This window comes from Lepisosteus platostomus, chromosome 15, assembly GCF_059453375.1.
Source record: "Lepisosteus platostomus isolate fLepPlt1 chromosome 15, fLepPlt1.hap1, whole genome shotgun sequence".
Classification (NCBI taxonomy): Eukaryota; Metazoa; Chordata; class Actinopteri; order Semionotiformes; family Lepisosteidae; genus Lepisosteus; species Lepisosteus platostomus.
The window spans coordinates 3,470,807-3,496,198 of NC_142625.1; the positions used below are offsets into that span (position 1 = coordinate 3,470,807).

Consider the following 25,392-nt stretch of genomic DNA (forward strand, 5'->3'; position numbering starts at 1 on the left):
TCTCACAGGCGCTACAGTCATACTTCAGCCCAGCTCTCAAGGCAGAGCCTCCGCACTTGTTCTCTCACCACTGCGACCATAGCAAGACTAAGATCCTGCTGCCCCCCTCCTAAGAGCTATTCAGGCTCGTTTTAACCACTTCTACACCTGCCGTTCATTCACTTACTCCCGTCAGGTGTGGTTTCCACGGCAACGCGTCTCCCTTAATCCAGGGCTCCGCCCCCCCACCAGACACTCCCTGCGCTGCACCACATTATCTTGTTTTAAAACATCTAATTAACAGCAGATACTTATGTCAATGGGATCATTTTCCCCATCTAGGGTCTTCTGCAGAAACAAAAGGCAGAGATATAAGATGAGAGAATATAATTTTACAAATAGGCAAATAGTAGAATGAACAAGAAGTGGGCATCCACTGTTTTTCTGATTTTGTAATCCAAAGAAAATGTGAAAGGAAATGTTGCCATAATTACCGTATCACAAGTGATATTTTTGTGTCATTCAGTTAGAACAGGAAATTACACAACAGAAATACAGTAAGAGGTGCCAAACACAATACCACAACATTTCCCCCTTTTTTCTGTCAAAAGCGAATATCTCTACTGCTTTCTACAGAACAGTTGACTAAGGAGAACCAAAATTCTGATACTTGTTTTGTTGTCATTCGTTTTTTTAAGATCTTCACATTCAGTAACTAAAAGGCTGTGCAAAAAAACTGGTGGCATTGCGACCAGAAATATTTTAGTTACTGCAAAATGGGACCAAGTTTGAGTCACTCAACAGGGTAAAATCAATTTTGTTAATTTGTCATAGAATGATGCCGTCCTGAGCCTTACTATATGTACACAAATTCCTTAGAATATGTAGATAATGACAACATGGCTGGATACCTTGTTCCATCCTCCCACAACTCAACTGTTCTACAGATGCAGCCATTCAAAATGGGTGAGGTATGTCGCGGCATACCCCGGTGGGCGTGTCACGGCATCACGCGGTATCACGCATTTCACGTGTGTCACGTGACTAACTATCCGGCGTCGCCTTGTAAAACCGCCAGGGGGAGCTTAACCTCTCATGTACAGCATTTGAGCCTTTAATTTTGAACTGTGTATTACAGCATGTTAATCATCAGTCATTCAAATGTTGGTATATTTTATGAAAGCAAGATTGCTCAGTTGGACAAAAGTACACAACCTACCTTTATCAGAAATATTTATGCATCAAAGCCTTTACTGAAGATATTACTAATAGTATTAATAATGGATGACTTTGGACAAGCTGTATACTCAAAGTATAATTTCTTTAGCACATTTGTACAAGCACTTGGAATCTGTCCAAGCCATACTTTGTCAGGCATTTTGTTTTACTTCAACGGGGCATAAAAACTTCCTTGCTTTTAACAGGGCGTTTCATAATTTCTAGCTACGAAAATGATTTAAAATGCGACACCTATCATTCAACTAGAGCTTAAAATATCACAAGGAAAAATACACACCGGTATTCCATTTCTCCCTAAACATTGTAAGCTTCGAAGTCTTTAACTAACGTGAAACCGGAGTCAACAAGCATACTTTTAGAATTTGATTAAAAGGGAATATAATATGGAATCGCATATCTCAATAATTTAATAACGGTATGATTATATCCGTGTACTGCGGCAGAGCTATGTAGGGCTGTTTCGCCTGCCTGATCATGTGAGCTCTCTTGTAGCCTACTGGTCTAGGTGTGTGACCACCAGCTGGTAGGTTGGGTGTTCGAATCCAGCTGGTACTGGACTTTTCATTTTTATTTATTTATTTTTTAATCGCGTAACATAAACATATTACCGTATGCAAACTGTACTGTATACAGTATGTATATGTATATTTAATGTCTTAACTGTGCCCGTTTAATTGAATTTAAAAAAAATATTTAACACGAACATTAAGCTGCTTACATCTTCCGCCTGAGAACAGTCACCCGTTGCTACCCAACGCAGAATGGTGATTGGCTGACACTATCTGACACCCCTCTGATTGGAGAAAAAAGACGTGCTGGTGTGCTATACCAGGAAGAGGATTTCTTTCCATTCAAAACGTGTATTTTAAAAGTTTAAGAAGTAAAAACCTTACAGCGTACACAGATTTCTAAACTGATCAGGATCGTTATCTTTGTCTTATGCATAATAATGTTCACCGCTCTGTCCAGCAAATTAATAATAAACTTTATTTTATATAGCGTTTTAAACGAATAAGAAATTAGATTGCTCATAAACCTAATCACTTGCTTTTTCTTTTTATTTAGGCTCAGATTTCAACTATAGATCGTATTATTAATAACCATAATAACAACCAACCAACAAAAACAACCATATAAACATAATGGTGGTGCTGGACCTTCCAGTTTTATTTATTTATTTTTTAATCGCGTAACATAAACATATTACCGTATGCAAACTGTACTGTATACAATATGTATATGTATATTTAATGTCTTAACTGTGCCCGTTTAAGTATTGAATATTCATATCTAATTTTACCACTGAAGGGAAATCTTAACATAAACATACAGTATATGGCTGGTCTCGGTACTTTAAAGAAAAAAATACGCACCAGTATTCAATTTCTCCCTAAACATTGTAAGCTTCGAATGAAACCACTAAATAAAGACATAAATATAGAAATCTTAAGATTTGTTTTATTTAATGTTGGTAGCAGGATGAACTGTCAGAGTGTATATTTTGTCGCAAAGTTGCTACAAGATGTTAACAGTGAAAAAGGTATTTAGAAATGAGTTATTTCAAGATGAAAAAGAAAACATACACGAAACATGGTTTCATTACGACCAGAATCGTTCTTGAGATATTTTTAACTTGATTTACAGTATTTGAGAGGTATGTCTTAACACCGATACTACAGTGCTTAAGTACTGCTCACGTATATGTTTCTAGGTTTATATTATGCATTTCATACGGTCAAATTACTTTTGAGCAACTAATAAGAAGCGCGAAACGGTATGCGTTTTACTTTCGTTTTGTGCTGGGACCCGTGGATTGATTAGAGATATCAAGTACATACAAGTCATTTTTTAAATGTTGTAGTTCGTCTTGAAAAAATGTTACGAGTACATCATCTATCAACAATTACACAGGTTCTGTTTCCATATTGCGGATTTTGGTTAGGTACAGTATTATCAAATCCACTGGCGCTGTGTGTTACTTTACTGAGTCCCAATCTGTGATTGAAACCTGTAAAACCGGTTTAATTCGTCACAGCCAGCACTCTTCAGGTGTGAGGGTCTTCTGCTCAGAATGAAACGCTAAAATGTTTGTGTATATTCTAATGGTAGTGGGGGCAGGGTGTGTGGGAACAGGTTTGTTCTTCACACCTGAAACATTTTCTCTGAAAGGATTTTCTTTGAAGTTTAACCGATCTTGTTACAGCATGTTACAGTTTACTATTATTAACCATATTAATTTTAAGTGCTTAATGTAAAATCTTGTAAAAATATATTTTCATTGTTCAAATATACATTAATATACATTAAGTCTGACTATCATATAATAAGTTAAATACAAAACTAAAGAAAAAATAGGGTTAAATATAATTCAAAATATTTTGCTAACAATGTTAACTGTTTATGAATAATAAAATGTATTAACTAAGGAGTAGGATGGCACAGTTGTTAGTATGTTTTTTGTTTTGTTTCTTTTTCATAAATACAACAGTAGTACCTGATGTCTCAGTGGCTTTCAAAATTAAATTATGCATGCAAACCTGTGAACTAGAAAGATAACTAAGATTTTAATACTAATTAAATGACCGCGGGCACTACCCACCCCCCCCCCCTACATTCTCAGAGTAGAACAGACTAACCTTCTAATGAAAGACGGTCCACCCACCACGGACAGGAAAAGTGCCCACAGGCACTTAAACTTAATATGGTCAGTAACGGTAAACAGTAACATGTTAAGAAGGAGCACGTACAAACGTTTTCGAAATAACCACATGTAAGACTCTGATCCTAAAAATGTTTAGGGAGAAAGTGGAATACTGGTGTGCTTCCAGAAGAATCAGTATGGCTCAGAGATTAAATAAAACTTCACAGACATTAACGAAGAGCATAACGCGTGTACTGTATACACTGCAAGTACAACCCAACTCTCTGCAGGAGTGCTGGCTGTGACGAATTGAACCGGTTTCACGGGTATTTTCAAAGTAGGAGGCGAGATTTCCAGCGAAAGACACCCCCCCCCCCCCCTCAAAAACCCAGTAAATACAGTACTTACTAGTTAAAGGCTAGGCTCTCGACTACGGCGAAAGGAACCCTTCTTTCATTAGAAGACAATGAACATATTTTAGCCCTGAATGAATTAATAGCAAACATGGTTTACATAAAAGACATTTTTCCAAGAAAGTTTAGCCTTTGTCACTAATGAAACCACTAAATAAAGACATAAATAGAAAAATCTTAAGATTTTTAAAATACATGACTTTGCTAAAATTTATTTGAAAATAAAAACAATTACAACCGCCAGGGGAGAGAGAGAACAGGGGAGGGATGTTGGTTTTGCATAAGGGGCGGGGCTATGGAAAGTAGGTCTGTTTGGGAATGTGTAGTTACATGTTCTGGCTGTTTGTGAATTATCGTTGTTGAGTATGGAGTGTTGAGGTATTGATTTTGTGTAATGCTTTATGTTGAAAATTGAGGTGGATTTTGTTTATGATAAACAGGATAAACTGGGATGGGAGGAAGGTTTGGTTTTGCATAAGGGGCGGGATAATGATAATTGGATGACTTTGCGAGTGTAAAATGGTTTGATTATTTGATTTTGTATTGTGGTTGTTATCTATGTTTTTGGTTGGTATTATGTTTATATCGTTGTTTTTGTTGGTTGGTTGTTATTATGGTTATTAATAATACGATCTATAGTTGAAATCTGAGCCTAAATAAAAAGAAAAAGCAAGTGATTAGGTTTATGAGCAATCTAATTACTTATTCGTTTAAAAAGCTATATAAAATAAAGTTTATTATTAATTTGCTGGACAGAGCGGTGAACATTATTATGCATGAGACAAAGATAACGATCCTGATCAGTTTAGAAATCTGTGTACGCTGTAAGGTTTTTACTTCTTAAACTTTTAAAATACACGTTTTGAATGGAAAGAATCCTCTTCCTGGTATAGCACACCAGCACGTCTTTTTTCTCCAATCAGAGGGGTGTCAGATGGTGTCAGCCAATCACCATTCTGCGTTGGGTAGCAACGGGTGACTGTTCTCAGGCGGAAGATGTAAGCAGCTTAATGTTCGTGTTAAATATGTTTTTTAAATTCAATTAAACGGGCACAGTTAAGACATTAAATATACATATACATACTGTATACAGTACAGTTTGCATACGGTAATATGTTTATGTTACGCGATTAAAAAATAAATAAATAAAAATGAAAAGTCCAGTACCAGCTGGATTCGAACACCCAACCTACCAGCTGGTGGTCACACACCTAGACCAGTAGGCTACAAGAGAGCTCACATGATCAGGCAGGCGAAACAGCCCTACATAGCTCTGCCGCAGTACACGGATATAATCATACCGTTATTAAATTATTGAGATACGCGATTCCATATTATATTCCCTTTTAATCAAATTCTAAAAGTATGCTTGTTGACTCCGGTATCACGTTAGTTAAAGACTTCGAAGCTTACAATGTTTAGGGAGAAATGGAATACTGGTGCGTATTTTTTTCTTTAAAGTACCAAGACCAGCCATATACTGTATGTTTACGTTCCAAAATTAATATCGTTTATGGCCTTCACACGCGTTACAGTATGCTCCTATTCTTTTTATGCTCAGCTACTAAGATTTCCCTTCAGTGGTAAAATTCAATATCTACAACGGGCACAGTAAAGACGTTTACAGTACAGTAAGTCTTTCTACGACAGACCAACGGACCACGAGTGCCCCTGTCGGTCAACCAATCACGCACCGCGGTATCGCGTGTCATCTTACCTGCGGTATCTGTACTGCGGTGTCTTTACCGCGCACTTTGAATGGCTGCATCTGTACGGTTCTGTACACGTGTAATCCTTGCACCTATACTGTATCAGTACAGCTGTACAGCACATTCCCGGTTTGTTTTGCGGGGGTATCAGGAGACGACTCAAATTAATGGAGACTCTATAATACTGATGTTAAAGGGTGATTTAAGAACGCAAGTGAAAGGCTAGTTTTAAAAACACTGCCGTGTTGGCAGAAAGGTTCAGTTCAGAGATAAACGAGACCTCGGACCTTGTAAAACTCAAGTACATCATGGGGTGATTAGGAGAAAGGACACAAACACGTTTAGCTTGTTATTTTTTACGATTTAAAGTACTGTATGTTTATATATGGCGTCACGTCTGTGTATCTTGGAGACAGATCGGTATTTTTATTCTGGATTCTGTTTGAATCCAAAATTTTTAATTTTAATTCATCCACTAAATTCACTATAATCGCACATCCAGATATTTATTTTAAAAGTATTTTTTATTCAGTTTGGAATCTTTTACCGTTCATTTAGAGAATTTCCGTACTGTAACGCTTATGGCCGACAGGCACTGTGTAAGAGCCGGCGTACCAGAGCAGGTGACGTCACCGCCCTTCCCTGTGATAGCAGGACTACAGCTACTGGGCTGTGGAGAGATCTCTCTTTAGCTCACGGGGCTGGGTCGCTGCAGAGTGACGCGGGAGTCCCAGCTTCGAGTCCCCGATGGTGAGGGGCCGACCTAATGCGGCAAGGGCGCCCGCCTGAGCCCCCGTTGCCTTACAGTACATTTTTTTTCTGAAGTGATCCCAGTTTATTTGTGGAAGGTGTTTCCTCGCCTCAGAAATGAAGCGTCTCTCTCTAAATCTCCTCCCCACTGATAGCTGATGTGTGGTGAGCGTTCTGGCGCACTATGGCTGCCGTGGCAACATCCAGGTGGGGCTTCACATGCACATTGGTGGTGGTGGAGGGGATCCCCATTACCTGTAAAGCGCTTTGAGTGGAGTGTCCAGAAAAGCGCTATATAAGTGTAAGCAATTATTATTATCATTATTATTATTATTATAAATATGTGACGGTTGTCTTTTTTCAGTTCTTTTACAAAACCACGGTTATAAAAAGCGCGACCTACAGTTAAATGAGATTTTAAAATACGTTTTTAAAAGCATTAACATCCAAAGCGAACATTTTTCTTTAAATACTGCAGCTTTCAAACAAAAAGCTGCAGTAATCTGCATTTAGTAGACATTTTGTAATCTACTTCCGGGTGCTTAACTGATACTAAAAATAAAGTATATTTTAACTTAAAAATTTAAAATTTAAAGTGAAGTAAAGGACTTTTTCAGAGCTGCTTATACTTTGTCTAAATAAATACAGTTTTGAACTGTATTATTGCTACTAGTGGTAGAAATTAAGGGAAGCGTTTTCCTTCAATATATCGTTAATGATTAAAACACTTTATAGAGACGTGGTTAATTTGATTAAACTATTACGTTTTTAATTTCTTAATTATACACTGTTGGAATGGTCCTGTTTTAGTAAATATACAAATAGTAAATAATATATTGTTAAATATTTGTTTTATATCGGGTACTGATTCAAGACTATCAAGACTACCACTCTGGAATAATACATCAACACGTATTAAAATGTAATTTAAAATATTTAGTTCTGTGGAAAGATGTGCGTTTTGTTTTTGTATTTGTTAAATCACAATTTCTATAAGCTGCATTTCAAAGAATATTGCTGTAAAAATCATTTCTTTAAAGAAATGAAATAAAAAGATTATTTTCCTTTATATTGAGAAGTGATGGCTCCCAAGTGCAGAGAGGACTTGAAACAGGGTTTTGTACAAAATAATATTACAAATGCTTTTTCATATCTCTTTCAGACTAACATCAGATTTGCAGTATTTCTGCCTGCATAGACATCAGACCTTGCTGCACAGAAAGCTTTAGTTTTATATAATTATTTTCTGCTTCTTGCTTTCAGCAACAGGGGAAGCACAACTGGGCATTTGTTGACAACATACTGAAAGTTAAATACCCAGGTAGACATTTGTTTTGATGGAGGGAGTAAAGAAAAAAATATTTAAGAGATCTGTAAAAAAGATTTGCTATCCAAGGTCTTGGCTTTAAATTGTATTTAAAACTTAAAATCCAAGATTTGATTAAAAAAACTTCACTTTGTTATAGGATTGGATTATATTAGCAGTGTTTACTTTTCAGTGCCCAGTCAGGGGGTGGTGTGGGTTGGCAGTGGGACAGCCTTTCCCCTGCAGGCTTCTGTCAATCAATCAATCAAGGTTTATTTATCAAATGCACAACAATACAGCATGCAGCAGTAGTTGAGGGTGTAACGAATACGAATCCCTGTGTATACCAGGGATCTCAGCCTCCCGGGCTGGGGGAGGTCTACTTTAGCTCAGATGGCAAGTTCGCTGCTGTGTGATTCCGGAGACCTGGGTTCAAGCCTAGGCAGGAGCAGCGAGGGTGGAAACCCCAAGAACCGTTACAATGCCGTTACCAGAGTAACGGAGACACGTGATGCTTACAGTACTCAATTGAACACATACCCCTGCACAGTGGAATGTTAATAAGATCCTATTGGTTATAAATCCATTTCTTTTCAGGGCAACTAAAATATCGCTCACCTCTACAGTTCAGAAGGTATGGACTGAGGTTTGCGATGATTAAGTAGTGCAGTGTGCCCAATACAATGAAAACTGTGTGTCCATGTAGCCATTACGGGTGATTTGCTAAGGAGCTACAGGTTGGCTGTTTAGCAGTCTTATTGCCTGGAGGTAGAAGCTGTTCCGTAGTCTGTTGGACTTGGACCGAATGCTTTGGTACCGTTTACCAGACGGTAGGAGGGAAAACAGTTTCTGACTGGGATGACTGGGGCCCTTGAGATGACTGGGGACCTCATTTAGAGTGTAAATAGGAAAACAACACAGTATTTACCGTTACAACTCTCTGCAGCAGTTTGTTGTTTTTTAAATTAACTGGCAGCAACTAAGAGAAACCGCTATCTAAGAGGCAGCGCCATCTACTGGACGTGGCATAACAGACAGCTATTCACCACCAGGTCACACATAGATGCTTTATTTATCCCGTGAGGGAAATTGCAGTGCAACAGCAGCTTAACACAGCAACAGTGTAATGAATGATACAATAATAATACAATACAATCAGTACAGTGAGAAGTGCACTAAGAAGAGTTACTGACAGTCCAGAACACACAAAGAACAATCCAGAACACTACAGTACACAAAACAGTCGTATTGCACAATATGAATATAAATATAAATGTATTGCACATGTCTCTGGTATATATTGCCCAAAAACAGTTGTAAAAAGAACAGATGTATCAGTTTACTGTTCAGTCCAGAAACAGCTCCCTGTCAATGTTGCCTCTGCCAATTGTACATCTACATGAACTCAAGCCTCTCCCAGACCCTGAGAGGACTTCAGCCCGGTGAAGCTCACTGAGGCGTCCTCTCAGCTGCAGCAGGTGAAGACCACGGCCTGGATGGGCCGCCTGCACACCAGACACACCTTGCTGACGCAGGAGTAGCAGGCCATGAGGTGGGCAGAGCAGCTGTGGGCGAAGAGGCCGTCCTTGGGGCAGATCTGGTAGATGACGCAGAGCTCAGGGGCGCTCGGGGTGAGACGTGTGGCCAGGCGGCTCTCAGGAAGCTGCTCCTGACCGAAAGTCTAGTTTCCCCTCCCAATCATCACTGCGCCACGCTGCCACAGCCCTGAGAAGAGATCCTGCTCTCCCACCCTCCCTCTCCTCACTGTCTCCTCACTGCACAGCCCTGAGCACAGCTCCTGCTCTCCCACCCTCCCTCTCCTCACTGTCTCCTCACTGCACAGCCCTGAGCACAGCTCCTGCTCTCCCACCCTCCCTCTCCTCACTGCGCAGCCCTGAGAGAAGCTCCTGCTCTTCCACCCTCCCTCTCCTCACTGTCTCCTCACTGCTCAGCCCTGAGCAGAGCTCCTGCTCTCCTGCCCCTCCCTCTCCTCACTGAGAGGAGCTCCTGCTCTTCCGCCCTCCCTCTCCTCACTGTGCGGCCCTGAGCAGAGCTCCTGCTCTCCCACCCTCCCTCTCCTCACTGTCTCCTCACTGCACAGCCCTGAGCAGAGCTCCTGCTCTCCCACCCTCCCTCTCCTCTTGTCTCCTCACTGCACAGCCCTGAGCAGAGCTCTTGGTCTCCTGCCCTCCCTCTCCTCACTGAGAGGAGCTCCTGCTCTCCCGCGCTCCCTCTCCTCACTGCGCGGCCCTGAGCAGAGCTCCTGCTCTCCCGCCCCTCCCTCTCCTCACTGAGCGGAGTGAATATAAAACAGGATTCAGATAGATTCTCTGAAGCAAAGATAATGTTGAGAGGAAATTTTAATACTGTACCTAATGAGTCCTTAGATAGATGGCCCTGAAGTAAGACACAAGATGTAAAAAGGGTTAACTTAAGTCAGTTCTGCCTGAAAATTAGACTTCTAAGCAACAGGGGTTTATGGAAGGAAAGGGGGTTAACTGATAAGGATTCCAGATGCGAGCTAGGAACCCCCTGGGGGCATAATCTTAAACTGACCATTTGGCCAGGGTCTTTTAACTTGCCAAATACCATGACCCCCTCCCCTTACCATAACACCGAATGACATCTGAAGCAGCAAGCAAGGACTATATAACCTAAAAGTTTGTACTGGCACATGGAACAATACTTCGGTTTTGTTGTTTCTTGCGGGAAACAAGACTTCCGCTTTATTGTTCCTTGCATGCAATAAACTCATCTGTTTTACTTCATCTCGGGATCCAGAACCTTATTCTTTCTGTTACAAGAAATTTGGCATAGTCGGCGAATGCTCCAGAAAGCGCAGAACTTCCCATGGGCAAGAGAGACGGTCAGCGCTCACATTACTAAGAGGTAAGGACTCCTCTTTTTTTTAAAAAAAAGTCCTGACTCTCTCTGACCGATTGGGAAATCTCTGCTCCCTGCGAGAATCGCCTGAGATGACGGAGTAAACATGAGTTCCTGGATACCTCTGGCCCAGGGAAGACACCGGTGTATGTAATGGGTGGTTTGCTGTAAGCCCAGAATTTGGTCTGGCAGGCGGTGATTCGCGGTATTGTTTACAGGCGTTCGAAACTGGCGTATGCCTTAATTGCGCATGGAGTTTTTGAACGGGTTTTGGACCTTTACCGCGAAGTTCAGGACTGGTGTGGGCCTTAATTGCGCCCGGAGTTCTTAAGTTCAGGATTGGTGTGGGCCTTAATTGCGCCCGGGGTTCTGAAGCTGAGTGGTGCATTAAATGCACGAATAATCCAGGATTGGTGTGGGCCTTCATTGCGCCCGGGGTCCTGAGATTAGCTACGCCTTGATCATGCATGGATTGGTTTGGCGTGGTTTTTTGTTTTAAAGGGAACAGGAGAGAAGTAGAAGATATAAATGTATGTTTTTGGTTTTTTCCTTGTTTGTGAATAGATATACACACGCACGACACTAACATAAACACACCTCATAAAAAAAGAGCAAAGCACTAAGTAGCAGGATCTAAAGGACGCTGAGATCCAAGAATCGCCCTGATTGAGCTCAGTCCACCCTGGGGCAAAAGCAGCGATGCTGGCGTTCTGGGGATGGTGAATTACTGATCAAGGAAGGGGGTTTTCGAGGTCTCATTCCTTGCCTGTGAACAGTGCGGTGTAAGTCCTCTCTAAAGGCTCTGAGAGGCATTTAGATCTGGAGGTAACAGACGCCCTTAGTTGAATGAGTGCAGGAATGCACAGGATTTTCAAGTAAAAGGATCCCCCTACTGTATGAACTGTTACCTCACACACGACAAAAGTAAACTCTTAAAGAGACCGAACATGTGTGCTAACTGATGGTTTGAGAAAGTGGTGGAAGGGTCCGTTTATATATCGGAAAAGTGTAAGTTGACAGAAAAGAAGGAGAAAAGTATGGGAAAAGCTGAGTTTGTCAGAGGGAGTTTGGGGCGAAGACGCCTGTAAAGAAAGCATATGAGTATTGATTGGCAAAAGCACAAGCATGTAGCTGCCACCCTGGTGCACGGCCGGCACCAGTGATGGCAGATACATGAGAAAAAAACGAAATTGAGATGTGACTCCTAAAAAGTGTGTTTATGAGAAAAACAAAAACCAGAAAGAAAAGATACTTTACTCGCTACGAAAGAGTATGAACAAAAGCGAAAAGAGGCAGTGGAGGAGAATCAGAAACTAAAGGAAGAATTAGTTCCTGGTCGCACTGCTCCAGTTTATGTGTTACAACCGTCAACTAAATTATATCCTGCTCTCCCATAGGGGAACAGACAGGCAGGAAATGAAAATAATTGGGATTCAAATTCCCACAGTGACCATATGGAGATGGGGGGTCTGAGTGGGATGACACCTGGTACGAGTGTGATAGAGACTGAACACAGACCTGTACTCTCACCCGAAGAGGGAAAGGACTTGATGTAGCGGGGGCTGGCGCTGTTGATGACAGCGTCACTCTAACTGTCTCGCACCCCGTCGAGGGGGTCCGCACTCGCACCTACCTTCCCTGATTCCCCCATATGATCAAATCCAAAACCGGAAGATATTGACCGGTGGGCTAAAGAAGTACCGCATCTGAAATTAGGAATGCAGCGAACCTGGAGTGCGCTTCAGGAATTAAAAGGATTCATGTAGAAGTGAAACAAGAATACAGCACATTGTAGTACAAAGAGAAAAATATATTCTCCATGTGTATGTGTGTTTTATGAATTTGTGTGCCGGCATGTATGTGTGTAACTGTGAGTTTTGGTATACTAAATGACGGTGCGAGTGTGTTTAGCCAGTGGGACTGGCTAGAGACGTAACTAAAGAGACTTGACGAAAATCAACTTAAGGAGATTGGAAAATATAAGAGCGTCTGAAACGTATAAGAACAGTACAGGTGGACGTAAAAGGAGTTAGATAAACAGTTTTTGTATGTACAGATGCAGCCATTCAAAATGGGTAGGGTATTTCGTGGTAAACCCCGGTGGGCGTGTCGCAGTATCACACAGTATCACGGGGTAAATCGCGTCATTTGAATTCATGCCGGAAAGTATCCGGCATCACCTTGTAAAACCGCCAGGAGCCAATAAAGCTTAACCTCTCATTTACAGCATTTGAGCTTTTACATTTAAACTGTGTTTTACAGCATGTTAATCATCAGTCATTAAAAAGTTGGTATATTTTATGAAAGCAAGATTGCTCAGTTGGACAAAAGTACACAATCTACCTTTATCAGAAATATTTATGCATCAAAGCCTTTACAGAAGATATTACTAATAGTATTAATAATGAATGACTTTGGACAAGCTGAAAACTCAAATTTCTTTAGCACATTTGTACAAGCACTTGGAATCTGTCCAAGCCCTACTTTGTCAGGCATTTTCTTTTACTGCAACGGACATAAAAACTCCCTTGCTTTTAACAGAGCGTTTTATAATTTCTAACTACGAAAATTATTTAAACTGCGACACTTATCATTCAACCAGAGCTCAAAATATCACAAGGATCCTCAAGAGCACAGCAAAGACTGTATTAAAAGATACTTGTATCAGATACACGAGAATCCAGGCTTTTTTATCAACGCTTTCTTTTCCGTATACCAGACATTATAGTACCACTTCAGAAGGGTGTCAGCCAGTCAGACTCCAGGAATCGGTACTTTAAAGAAAAAATACACACTGGTATTCCATTTCTCCCTAAACATTTTAAGCATTGAAGTCTTAAAAAAGTGGTAGTTTTAAGCTTTTCTGCTAATATAATATGGAATCGCGTATCTAAAGAAATTAATAACGATATGATTATATTTGTGTACTGCGACATTTCTTTGAAAAAATAGAATAGCAATATTATGGACAATGAATTGACTTTTATATTTCTAAATATCACAACATGATCGAATTTAAGTCATTTTAATAATGAATAGTCACCTATGCATTACAATATAAACATTTATATTGATTTAAATCACGTTTTGATTTAAATCGCAAACGTGTGTTTAAATATATATGTGTTTTTTTATTCACAATCAGACAAATGCAACATAAATTGATATCTTTATCTTCTAAGTATCTTAATAAACTTTCAGCATAGCTTTCTCCCCGTTTGGATTTATTTTTCTTGGGATCTTGGGATCAAACGTGGAAAGATTAGATTGTTATCGTTTTTATTTTTTAAATACATTTTAGAAAAGTGTAATCTATACTAAAAAGCTGTACACCACCTGCTATAAAGATACATATTGTAATACTTTCGGGCTCGGATTTCTGCTTGTTTACTCCGGTATCACATTAGTTAAAAACTTCGAAGCTTAAAATGTTTAGGGAGAAATGTAATACTGGTGTGTATTTTTTATTTAAAGTACCAAGACCAGCCATATACTGTATGTTTATGTTCCAAAATTAATATCGTTTATGGCCTTCACACGCGTTACAATATGCTCCTATTCTTTTTATGCTCAGGTACTATTTCCCTTCAGTGGTAAAATTCCATATGAATATTCAATGCTAAAACGGGCACAGTAAAGACATTTACTGTAAATCTTTCTATGACCGACCAACGGACCACGAGTGCCCCTGTCAGTCAACCAATCACGTACCGCGGTATTTTGCGTCATCACAGCATCACGATGCACGACGCCGTAGCCAATTACCTCCGGTACGTGTCTGTACCGCACACTTTGAATGGCTGCATCTGTATATACAATTTGTTGTAATAGTGGAAACAAGTTGGATTTATGCGAATGTCTCGAAACCAGACATTATGTATATGTAATGTATATGGGGAGACGGCAGGAGCCCACAGGAGTATTGGGGCAACAATACTTGCTGAGTACCAGATTTTAACATTCACGTGCACTTATCACGCGAATGTGGGTGGTTTTATCCCAGATCTATTGGGTTGCAATATTATGCATTACAAAGAATGACTATCCAGAACAGGGTATCACGTGGCTTCAACTGACTGTGATCACTCAGTATGTTGATGATATTCTGAGTGCTTCCCCTGACGAGGAAACCCACAAGTCTGAGTTGCTTCAGGTTTAGAGTGTCTAATAGTAAGCAGTTATGATAAGGTGGGGGACTGTGAAAATTTAAGAAAATGTAATACTGTTTACTGATGGGTCCTCTCTGATGCATGAGGGAGAACAGAGAACAGGCTGAGCTGTTACAACAGAATTCGAGGTGCTAACAATCGGAAAAATGCCCCTCCACTGCCTCAGCGCAGCAAGCCAGTTAAGAGCACTGATGGAAGATTGTAAAAAGAATGATGTTAAAGGGTTACCGTATATGTATATAATGTATGTATTTGTTGCAGGTAGGCCACAATTCTGGTGGCTATGGTGAAATAGGATTCTCTCACAATGGCAAGGACTCCAGTTAAGAATACTGGCCTTGTCTCTGAACTGATTTGTAGTTTTACAGCTGCCGACAGAAGCAGCTTGAGTAAGGTGTAAATAACACAATAAATAAAGAATTCCAGTAACTCAAGGTAACAACCATGCAGATGCAGATGCCAGACGAGCGGCACTGGGAGAGCGGGAGTCTGAGACCCCTGTGAATCCTCTATTGGGGAAAAGGGAGAATTCAGGTTGAGGCCTTTAATAGATGTTTAATAGTGGTTAGGACAAATGTGTAAAGAATGTGGGGTTGTATGATGATGGGATCTGGGCTGGCGCATACCCAAGTGTATGAAAAAGATGATCCCATGGTACGGACTGCCTTGCCTCTTGGATACTGATCTAGGGGCAGACTACACTGGGAAGGTGTGCCAGGCTGGTACGTTGAAAGTCACATTGCCCCCATTACCCACAGTCTGAAAGACCAACTAAGGAAATATCAACTGAAGGAACACCGTGGGTAGATGCTCTACCTGCGGTCCTGTGCGGTTTGTGGGCTGAGCCCATTTGAGATCATCACGGACAGCCAAAGAATCTCCCTAGAAGCCAAGTTTGGCTAACGCACTGATGAATTAACTAACTCTCTATTAAAGTATTGTAGGTTTGTTAACTGAAGCGGTGCACAGGGCTTGGGAAAAGGTGCTGGATGCTTGGGGTCCTCCAGTAGAGGAGAGACACGACCAGATACCTGGAGAGTTGGTGTAGTTGAAGAAGAGATACCCTGCCAGACGTTGCAATCCTGCTGGGAGGGACCATACAGATGCAGCCATTCAAAGTGTGCGGTACAGACACGTACCGCAGGTAAGATGGCACGGGGTACCGCGGTGCGTGATTGGTTGACCGACAGGGGCACTCGTGGTCCGTTGGTCTGTCGTAGAAAGACTTACTGTAAACGTCTTTACTGTGCCCGTTGTAGATATTGAATTTTACCACTGAAGGGAAATCTTAGTAGCTGAGCATAAAAAGAATAGGAGCATACTGTAACGCGTGTGAAGGCCATAAACGATATTAATTTTGGAACGTAAACATACAGTATATAGCTGGTCTTGGTACTTTAAAGAAAAAAATACACACCAGTATTCCATTTCTCCCTAAACATTGTAAGCTTCGAAGTCTTTAACTAACGTGATACCGGAGTCAACAAGCATACTTTTAGAATTTGATTAAAAGGGAATATAATATGGAATCGCGTATCTCAAGAATTTAATAACGGTATGATTATATCCGTGTACTGCGGCAGGGCTGTGTAGGGCTGTTTCGCCTGCCTGTTCATGCGAGCTGTCTTGTAGCCTACTGGTCTAGGTGAGTGACTACCAACTGGCAGGTTGTGTGTTTGAATCCAGCTGGTGCTGGACCTTTGGGTTTTATTTATTTATTTTTTAATCGCGTAACATAAACATATTACCGTAAGCAAACTGTACTGTATACAATATGTATATGTATATTTAATGTCTTAACTGTGCCCGTTTAAGTATTGAATATTCATATCTAATTTTACCACTGAAGGGAAATCTTAACATAAACATACAGTATATGGCTGGTCTTGGTACTTTAAAGAAAAAAATACACACCAGTATTCCATTTCTCCCTAAACATTGTAAGCTTCGAAGTCTTTAACTAACGTGATACCGGAGTCAACAAGCATACTTTTAGAATTTGATTAAAAGGGAATATAATATGGAATCGCGTATCTCAAGAAATTAATAACGATATAATTATATTCATGTTGCAAAAGAACTGCAACGGACATAAAAACTCCCTTGCTTTTAACAGAGCGTTCCATAATTTCTAACTACGAAAATGCCAGGTGAAAGGATTTGTAAACATATTTTGTTAAAGCAAGTCAGTTTTTTCCGCAACACATAAAATACATTTTTCCAAGAAAGTTTAGCCTTTGTCACTAATGAAACCACTAAATAAAGACATAAATATAGAAATCTTAAGATTTGTTTTATTTAATGTTGGTAGCAGGATGAACTGTCAGAGTGTATATTTTGTCGCAAAGTTGCTGCAAGATGTTAACAGTGAAAAAGGTATTTAGAAATGAGTTATTTCAAGATGAAAAAGAAAACATACACGGAATATTGTTTCATTATGACCAGAATCGGTCTTGAGATATTTTTAACTTGATTTACAGTATTTGAGAGGTATGTCTTAACACCGATACTACAGTGCTTAAGTATTGCTCACGTATATGTTTCTAGGTTTATATTATGCATTTCATACGGTCAAATTACTTTTGAGCAACTAATAAGAAGCGCGAAACGGTATGCGTTTTACTTTCGTTTTGTGCTGGGACCCGTGGATTGATTAGAGATATCAAGTACATACAAGTCATTTTTTTAATTTTGTAGTTCGTCTTGAAAAAATGTTACGAGTACATCATCTATCAACAATTACACAGGTTCTGTTTCCATATTGCGGATTTTGGTTCGGTATTATCAAATCCAGTGGCGCTGTGTGTTAGTTTACTGAGTCCCATGTCACATGGTCTGTGATTAAAACCTGTAAAACCGGTTTAATTCGTCACAGCCAGCACTCTTCAGGTGTGAGGGTCTTCTGCTCAGAATGAAACACTAAAATGTTTGTGTATATTCTAATGGTAGTGGGGGCAGGGTGTGTGGGAACAGGTTTGGTTGAAATTGCATTGGAGATCGATGTTCTTCACACCTGAAACATTTTCTCTGAAAGCATTTGCTTCGCAGTTTAACCGATCTTGTTACAGCATGTTACAGTTTACTATTATTAACCATATTAATTAAGTGCTTAATGTAAAATCTTGTAAAAATATATTTTCATTGTTCAAATATACATTAAGTCTGACTATCATATAATAAGTTAAATACAAAACTAAAGAAAAAATAGGGTTAAATATAATTCAAAATAACAATGTTAACTGTTTATGAATAATAAAATGTATTAACTAAGGAGTAGGATGGCAAAGTTGTTAGTATGTTTTTTGTTTTGTTTCTTTTTCATAAATACAACAGTAGTACCTGATGTCTCAGTGGCTTTCAAAATTAAATTATGCAATAAATAACCACATGTAAGACTCTGATGCTTAAAATGTTTAGGGAGAAAGTGGAATACTGGTGTGTATTTTTTCTTTAAACTACCAATACCAGCCATATACAGTCTGTAACGTAGGGATTTCTATATGTCTTTATTTAGTGGTTACATTAGTGACAAAGGCTAAACTTTTAGCTTCAGTAACGTGTACATATCTCCCCTTTTTATAAAATGACATGGTTGAAAACTGTTCCAGAGCCACTGTTGTTTCATCAGTGAAAAGTACATCATGAAATGCCTCTCCCTGTTCAATCCACTGGAAAAAAGAAAAGGAGCATAAAGCTTGTGATGGTCATAAACGATATTCATTTAGGAGCAGCATCAGAGGTATGTTTTTAACTGCACTGCATTGGAGAGAATACCATAGTGTGTTTTTTTTTACTCCCTGGCGGAAACTGGCTTCTAGAAGAATCAGTATGGCTCAGAGATTAAATAAAACTTCACTCGCACCAAACAAATGTATATTTCTAAATATCACAACATGATCGAATTTAAGTCATTTTAATAACAATGAATAGTCACCTATGCGTTACAATATAAACATTTATATTGATTTAAATCGCATTTAAATCACCTTTATTTAAAACCCATAAATAAAGCTGATACTGTTTAGACTTTCAATTATTTAAAACTGTATTAAAGCAGCACGATACACAATGCAACGTAAATCGCTATCTTTGTCTTCTGTGTAATAATGTTCACCTCTCTGTCCAGCAAATTTACAATTGTAATAATAATTAACTTTATTGTATATGGCGCCTTTAAAGGTGGCTCCTCAAAGCGCTTTACAGGTTAAAAACAATACTGTTAGGCTGGGAAAACGATTTTTTTTTAAGAAATACAAAATGAGATATAATGATATGTTCCGGCTTAGACATTAACGAAGAGCATAACGCGTGTACTGTATACACTGCAAGTACAACCCCCCTCTCTGCAGGAGTGCTGGCTGTGACGAATTGAACCGGTTTCACAGGTATTTTCAAAGTAGGAGGCGAGATTTCCAGCAAAAGACACCTCCCCCCCCTCAAAAACCCAGTAAGTACAGTACTTACTAGTTAAAGGCTAGGCTCCCGACTACGGCGAAAGGAACCCTTCTTTCATTAGAAGACAATGAACATATTTTAGCCCTGAATGAATTAATAGCAAACATGGTTTACATAAAAGACATTTTTCCAAGAAAGTTTAGCCTTTGTCACTAATGAAACCACTAAATAAAGACATAAATATAAAAATCTTAAGATTTTTAAAATACATGACTTTGCTAAAATTTATTTGAAAATAAAAACAATTACAACCGCCAGGGGAGAGAGAGAACAGGGGAGGGATGTTGGTTTTGCATAAGGGGCGGGGCTATGGAAATTAGGTCTGTTTGGGAATGTGTAGTTACATGTTCTGGCTGTTTGTGAATTATCGTTGTTGAGTATGGAGTGTTGAGGTATTGATTTTGTGTAATGCTTTATGTTGAAAATTGAGGTGGATTTTGTTTATGATAAACAGGATAAACTGGGATGGGAGGAAGGTTTGGTTTTGCGTAAGGGGCGGGATTATGATAATTGGAGGACTTTGCGAGAGTAAAATGGTTTGATATATTTGATTTTGTATTGTGGTTGTTATCTATGTTTTTGTTGGTATTATGTTTATATGGTTGTTTTTGTTGGTTGGTTGTTATTATGGTTATTAATAATACGATCTATAGTTGAAATCTGAGCCTAAGTAAAAAGAAAAAGCAAGTGATTAGGTTTATGAGCAATCTAATTACTTATTCGTTAAAAACGCTATATAAAATAAATTTTATTATTAATTTGCTGGACAGAGCGGTGAACATTATTATGCATAAGACAAAGATAACGATCCTGAACAGTTTAGAAATCTGTGTACACTGTAAGGTTTTTACTTCTTAAACTTTTAAAATACACGTTTTGAATAGAAAGAAATCCTCTTCCTGGTACAGTATGTATAGCAAACCAGCACGTCTTTTTTCTCCAATCAGAGGGGTGTCAGATGGTGTCAGCCAATCACCATTCTGCGTTGGGTAGCAACGGGTGACTGTTCTCAGGCGGAAGATGTAAACAGCTTAATGTTCGTGTTAAATAATTTTTTTAAATTCAATTAAACGGGCACAGTTAAGACATTAAATATACATATACATACTGTATACAGTACAGTTTGCATACGGTAATATGTTTATGTTACGCGATTAAAAAATAAATAAATAAAAATGAAAGTTCCAGCACCAGCTGGATTTGAACACACAACCTGCCAGTTGGTTGTCACGCACCTAGACCAGTAAGCTACAAGACAGCTCGCATGATCAGGCAGGCGAAACAGCCCTACACAGCCCTGCCGCAGTACACGGATATAATCATACCGTTATTAAATTCCTGAGATACGCGATTCCATATTATATTCCCTTTTAATCAAATTCTAAAGGTATGCTTGTTGACTCCGGTATCACGTTAGTTAAAGACTTCGAAGCTTACAATGTTTAGGGAGAAATGGAATACTGGTGTGTATTTTTTTCTTTAAAGTACCAAGACCAGCCATATACTGTATGTTTATGTTCCAAAATTAATATCGTTTATGGCCTTCACAGGTGTTGCAGTATGCTCCTATTCTTTTTATGCTCAGCTACTAAGATTTCCCTTCAGTGGTAAAATTCCATATAAATATTCAATACTAAAACGGGAACGGTGAAGACATTTAAATCTTTCTACGTCCGACCAATGCACCATGAGTGCCCCTGTCGGTCAACCAATCATGTACCACGGTATTTTTCGTCAACGCCGTAGCCAATTACCTCCAGTCTGTGTCTGTACCTCACACTTTGAATGGCTGCATCTGTAATGCTTACAGTACTCAATTGAACACATACCCCTGCACAGTGGAATGTTAATAAGATCCTATTGGTTATAAATCCATTTCTTTTCAGGGCAACTAAAATATCGCTCACCTCTACAGTTCAGAAGGTATGGCCTGAGAGGTTTGTGATGATGACATCACCAACTACTGTACCAAAGTGACAGAACAGCCATCAGCAAAGGTCTCCAGCCCGGCTGCAGAACCAACATAACAAACATGAACAGTGCAACACAAATAAAACTGTTTACACAGAGCGAGTCAGGATGTGGTGAAGGTTCATATTTTTTCTACATGTCCACATCTTCATGTTTATTTTTGCTATTATACAGAATGCTCCAGTAAAGAACTGCCAGACCCAGACTGTTGTCCGGCTGTTCAGTTTTCACGTCGGTCTAACGGATGTCTGAATAAAAGCCCAATGCAAAAGACTAACGTGCAGTTGGGCTCCCTGCAATGCTGGAGGATGTCTCTATCGAAGCCCCTGGATGTCGGCCTGAAGGTGCCACTGCAGCGCCGGTTTTTGAGACGAGGAACTTCCCGGGAGGCAACTTCCTCTGCTCTCTCCCCCCGGCGCAGTGCATCTTCTCCTGGGCCTCTCTTGGGAAGCCGAGGGCTCTACATGGGGTCAGGTGCTCGAGTCTCTTGGGTTCGCAGCAGGAACTTCGACTCCTGGAAGCTGCCCGCCAGCTCCTGACTCTGCTCCTCTTGCTCGAGGACACGATTGGTCCTCATCCATGGCACTGTAAGCCTCCAAGGCCTTGCCTGTAAGCAGAGGCCCTAGCCGACAGGCCCACTCCTTCTCTGGCCACTTCCAGGTTCTGGCCATGCGCTCAAATCGCAGGAGATAGTTTTCAATGTCCTCACCTTGCTGGTAGGGGGTGAAGAAAGATGTGAAGACGGGGGTTTGAATTTAATCTTTTCTGTAGGGGGTTTAGACTTCCAAGTCACAAGCAGGGGTTTATGGCAGGAAAGGGGGTTAACTGATAAGGATTGCAGATGCCAGCTAGGAACCCCCCTGGGTGTAATGTTAAACTGACCATTTGCCCAGAACATCATAAACTGGCCAAATACCATGAACCCCCCTCTTTACCATCAGACCGAGTGACGTCAGAAACGGAGAAGAAAACTGTATATAACCCAAAAGTTTGTAACAATACGGGGAACAATACTTCGGTTTTGTTGTTTCTTGCGGGAAACAAGACTTCGGCTTTATTGTTCCTTGCATGCAATAAACTCATCTGTTTCACTTCATCTCGGGATCAAGAACCTTATTTCTTCTGTTACAACAGGGGGCATCTTAGGCTCTTTACAGAACATGCCCTCTGCTGAAGCACGTGTAGCAGACATGGGTGTTGAGCTTGGTGGACCCAGGTCCCGACCTGATGTCACTGTAGTGCGTTGTTGTGGTACTGGTGTTCGAAGAGCAAGCCATAGACTTTCTGCTGTCTCCATGTTTCCAGGTGTCGCTCCCTGAGCCTGCGATGCCGGTACAATCCTGGGTGCAATTAAGATCTCCTGAAGGGAGGTTTTAAGTCCATGTAATTCTTCAAACAATCCCTCCTCTCTCTTTTGTTGCCCAGACAGAAAGGGCAGGAGTGGTGCCCAAGTGAGTCCTTGCAATTGCACTTAGGTGCAAAGATGATAGTATATTATGACAATGCTCCCCACAAACAATTATATATAACAAAACAAAAAAAACAACAAAATGGAACTAGCACACACATACACAAAACAAACCCTTTCTCTAAGAAAGAGATCAGGAGTTCTACCACACTTACGTCCTATCAGCTCCACACTGTAGCAATAGCAAGACTAAGCCCCGTTAGATCTCTCCCCCCTCCTAAATAGGTACCATATAGCCCTGCCCCCTTGGACTGTACCACTGTTACAAAACTATGGAGCTGCATTTCACCCCAGATAAACTAATTTCCCTAACATGGGAATTCCTTCTTTCTTTTAAAGAATAGTGTAAACAGAATGTACAAAAGAAAAATACCAACCCTGAATACATTTAACTTATTTTTAACCTCCTGTGAAAATGGTACTTTCTTTACCGGAAGATGTGCGCATGCACCACTCCATGTTGACATTATAAAGCCAGGCTGAAAACGGGTATTGGGTTTGGACCCCTGAGGCCACCATACCCGGATGTCGGACAGCAACACGGAAGAGACAAAAAAAACAGACAGAGCGCTCTCTCACACAGATAAGTACAAATAAAGAGAAACAGAGTTTGTGTTTGTGTCTCTTCAGGTAACAGAAACTGATTTTGAAATAAGAGGTGATAATGTATTGCGTGTATGGAAATAGGAAACTGCTAGCCAAGCCCCGGGTGTGCACCCTCATGAGCTAGCTAGCCGACAGGAAAGTGTATGCGAGATCGGATGTAACTTAAGATGGATAATGAGTGTCGTGTAATGTACTGTCTGCGGACGGTGACAGAGTTCTCTCTGTCACACAAACGAACATGCAAATATAAGTAGCAGAAAAATAAATAAGTATACACTTACATATATAGCATAAATAACAATTATGTTCCTAAAATAAAAATATATATTTAAAATCTGTTTAAAAAAATAAGACCTACTTCCATTTTAGAGTATGACATTTGTACATAAAATGTACATACAATTTTAATAAAAATGTGCTCTTATAATAATTATTAGAAGAAGTTATCATGACTTTTAACATCTAAAGAACCACCTAAAAAACACCTTACATCCTCATTTGCAGTTTGTAGGACTGACTCTCCAAATCTAAGCACTTTTTGGAGAGCAAAAAAATACTTGAAGATTTGTGATGCTACAGCTTGTGTTGCACTGAAAAATCCTCGTATGCAAATGCTGAATTGGCCCACAGGAGGCCCCAGTCCCTGACACTTTGTGTGAGATGTGTTAGTAAGTGACAGTTATATGAGCAGTGTTCAATGCCATAAAGACCTGTAACCTGAGCTACAAACTGTATAAGGCACAACTCAGCACAATTGAGCTCTTCATCAGTGACAGTTTGGGACAAAAGTATATGCAGTGCGCAGGCAAGAAGCATCCAGTGGTTACAACATTGCCTGGGTAAAGAATTTCTCAAGATGATGGGTGAATACAGGAGAAGAAAAGCTCGCCATTCAGATGCTTTCCAAAGATTTCTATCTGAAAGAGGCCTTGGGTTTCTATGAACCTCATTTGGAGGATGGATTTCACACTTATTTTGATCTATTTCTGTTCGTGTGGAAGGTGTCAGATGGAAGGGTGAATTGGAAACAAACCAGAGGTTAACAGACTGTCTGACAGGCCCAAGACATACAGAGTGCATGTAATTTGGTACAAAGCCTCCGATTTCATCAAATGATGGTACCAAAACGAGGGGGCTTGGACCTTTTACACCCATGTCAGCTTGGCCTTTATTCCTCTCTGGGACCAGTTCAGCCAGCCACATGTCAGCTTGGCCATTATTCCTCTTTGTGACCAGTTCAGCCAGTCGCATTATATCTTCCATGTGTCTCGATTCTGACTCCTACTCTAGACAGTAAATCTAGTGAATACCCTGCCTTTAGCAACTATCTGACCTTGGTGATAGCAAATCCCACAATCAAATGTGCCATTTAACTGTTTAAAGTTCTGAACCATGGCCCGTGCTACTGTATCATACACACATACCTGGACTTTTACTCTTCTCCTATGTAGTAAAACATTTCTGTCTTCCTAAGTAAACCCAGCACTACCTAACTTCTGCATCTCAGAGATAATGGGGGTAAAATATGTGTCAACTCTAGATTTATGTCTGGCAAACCATACTGTGTGCAATACAACATTTTTACATCTATCAAAGGCAGCTCATTAATGGTGAACAAAATGGGCCAGATAGGAATGTGTGATGATTTGAAAACAGGGGACCCATCACAGTTGAATGATACTGTAATGTTCTCAACAACATCTGTAAATTTCGCCTGCTCTTTGTAACCACAGAATGTATTAATCTCTGTGGAGTGGAAGTGCTTCCTGATCTTTGTATGAACTGATATCAGAATGAATACCT

The 25,392-nt window shown here is 40.0% G+C and overlaps 1 long non-coding RNA gene and 1 pseudogene across 14 annotated transcripts in view; both read right to left on the minus strand.

The window, feature by feature from the left end:
- The window catches only part of LOC148647685 (uncharacterized), a 663,201-nt gene that overhangs the window by 180,619 nt on the left and 457,190 nt on the right, over window positions 1–25,392 (minus strand). The gene's annotated exons all lie outside the window — the stretch shown is intronic.
- LOC148647689 (uncharacterized) lies at window positions 21,976–25,293 on the minus strand (annotated as a pseudogene).